The following is a 2,921-nucleotide window of genomic DNA, read 5'->3' on the forward strand; positions in this document are numbered from 1 at the left end:
AAGGTGGAGGGTCAGAGAAAAAGAGGAAGACCCCCAATGAGATGGATCAGCCAGGTGGCATCATTGATGGCATCAAGTGTGGCGGCGGTAGTGAGGTTGTCCCAGGATCAGACATTGTTTAGTTCTGCTGTGCATGGGATCGCTATGAGTCGGTTCTGACTCAATGGCACCTGACAACAACAACAATATGATATATCTACTGAATTGTGAAGTAGTACAGGCATACCTCAAAGATATTATGAGTTTGGTTCTAGTCCACTGCAATAAAGGAAATATCACTAGGTTTTCTAGTGCACATAAAAGCTATTCTTTTACCAAATAAACCATGCTCTATTAAGTGTCCTGGTATGGTGTGGTTGGATACGCCCTAGATTGCTAATAGCAATGTTGGTGGCTCAAACCCACCAGTCCCTCCTCAGAAACCCTACACAGTGGCACTATAATTCAACAGCACTTAACATATCTTCTTCTTTTATTTTTAAGTTTTTATTGTGAACTGAATGATAGTTTACATGGGAGGACATCAGCTTTACACCATCATTTCATTGCAACGATTACAATGTCCTCTGTGCATCATCATTCAACAGTATTTGCTTCCATTCCCTGTGTTTGTTTGTTTGTTCTGGGGGATATACACAGAAACACTCAGGAATATAAATAATTTATACAACAAAAGGACACAATCTGCAAGCCTGCCTCCTGGCTGCCAGCACTCAGTGCTTCTCTTTCCATGAGTCTATAGTCCTCAGCTGCTTCCTCTCTCCATGTCCTCATCTCTAGCTCCATCTCTGCTGTTGCTGCATTCTGCTTGTGCTCTTCTCTCTTGATGGTGCTAGGGTCCTCTGTTTCTGTACTATAAGATTAACTTCTCCCCCATTTGTGTTACAGAACTTCTACCTTTACAATTGTGACAGTCACAATTAGTCACGATAACAATTTCTTACTTTTGAATCATAAGAATCTTATCCCCATCTTTGTTCACCAGATCCCTCTAGACAAGATGAAAACTATTCAGTGGGGACTCTATCTTTCCTCGCATACTCTTAAACTAAACTCCCTCTTGAAAACTTGCAAGCCAGTCACTTCGTGCCTTTATCGCCCTTTCATTTTAGGTAGCCTATGCGTAAGTTGCCCATCCTTATATACCCTGTATACAGAGGGGATAGGATTGATACTCATGTGAAGACTTCTTCCCTCTCAGTTGGGATTTTGAGTTACTACATCCATAAGTACAAATCAAGTTCATCATATTGTAGCAATTTACACTCACTTCCTTTATAAAAAATTCCTTTTTTTATCTTGCTCTAGTCATGGTTGAACTCAGCCCATTTCTTCATTGCTGCCTTTTCCCCTCTTCCACTCACGAGTATACCAACATGGTTGCCAGCAAACTTACATGCTTGCTCATGCGTTCCCTTTGAGTTTCAGTCTTGGAGGGGGGTTTGTCCATTTTTTGTATGGACAAAAATTGTTCTATCATAGACAACATTGTACTTTAAGATATATCTTGAAATGCTCTTTTTAATGATGAATGCAATGCCATTCTTTTTCAGTTTGTCATTCCTGGCATAGTACTTTTAGGACGCAGTTCTTCCCCAGTTGTACTGAAGTGCCTTCCAATCTGAGGGACTCATATCCTGGCACTATGGAAGACAATGATCTACTGCTATTCATAAAGTGTTCAGTGGCTAAGCATTCAGAAATAGTGAACCTCTCCTTCCTACTCTGTGTTTGGAAGCTCTGCTGAAACCTGTCCATCATGGGTGAACCTACTGATATTTAAACTGCCATGGCATAGCTTCCAGCAGCACAGCAATACACAAGTCACCACAGTATGACAAACTGATAGATAAGCAGTGAGTGTGCTATAGTCATGGGTTCAAACTCAACAGCTGCTCCTCAGAAATCCTGCTCAGGGTCACATGAGTCAGAACTGACTCAACAGCACATAACAACAATATTAGGTATATTTAAGTATCAGTTGTATTCAATGCCATTTGCTTTGAAAATAAAAAACACATGTTATAGTTGTTTTCTTAAAAGTTATATTGAAACTTTCACCAGTTCTAGAAACTCTATAATATGGTGGACATTAAGAGGGTAGTGGTGGTGCTGGTGGTTGTATGCTGTGGAGTCGGTTCCGATTCATAGTTACCCAATATAGGGTTTCCAAGACTGTAAATCTTTACAGAAGCAGAAAGCCTCATCTTTCTCCCACAGAACCACTGGTAGTTTCGAACTGCTGACCTTGAGATTAGCAACTCAACTTTGTAACCACTACAGAGCTCCTTCATTAAGTGGGCAACAACCAAAAAAGTGAAAACTTTGGGGTGAGCCTGTATACTAAGTAGGCACCAAAGGGGGTATATGGGACTCTGTTCTTGTTCTGTCCTTGTCCCTGAGATCTCTATGCTGGATTGTGGGTTTGTTGTTATTAAGTGCCTGGGAGTTGATTTTGACTAATAGTGACCCATAAAGAGTTTCCAAGGAGTAGCTGGTGGATATGAACCATCAACTTTGCAGTTAGCAGTCCAGTGCTTATCCTACAGCACCACACCAGAACTCCAAATTGTGGGTTAGGAAAGAAAATTAAAATCAAAACCAAAAATCGGTTGCTTTGGAGAAGGCTGACTCCATGTGTGTCATAGGGTTTTTAATGGAGAAGGCTGACTGCATGTGTGTCATAGGGTTTTTAATGGCTCAATATATATATGCTGTTGTTAAGTACTGTGGAGTTGGTTCTGACTCATAGTGATCCTGCACAAGGTTCCAAGATTATAAATCTTTGCAGGAGCAGAACGCCTCATCTTTCTCCCGCAGAACTGCTGGTAGTTTCAAACTGCTGACCTTGAGGTTGGCAGCCTGACTCGTAATCACTACACTACCAGAGCTCTCTCTCTCTCTCTCTCTCTCTATATATA

This window comes from Chrysochloris asiatica, unplaced genomic scaffold, assembly GCF_000296735.1.
Source record: "Chrysochloris asiatica unplaced genomic scaffold, ChrAsi1.0 scaffold00122, whole genome shotgun sequence".
Lineage (NCBI taxonomy): Eukaryota > Metazoa > Chordata > Mammalia > Afrosoricida > Chrysochloridae > Chrysochloris > Chrysochloris asiatica.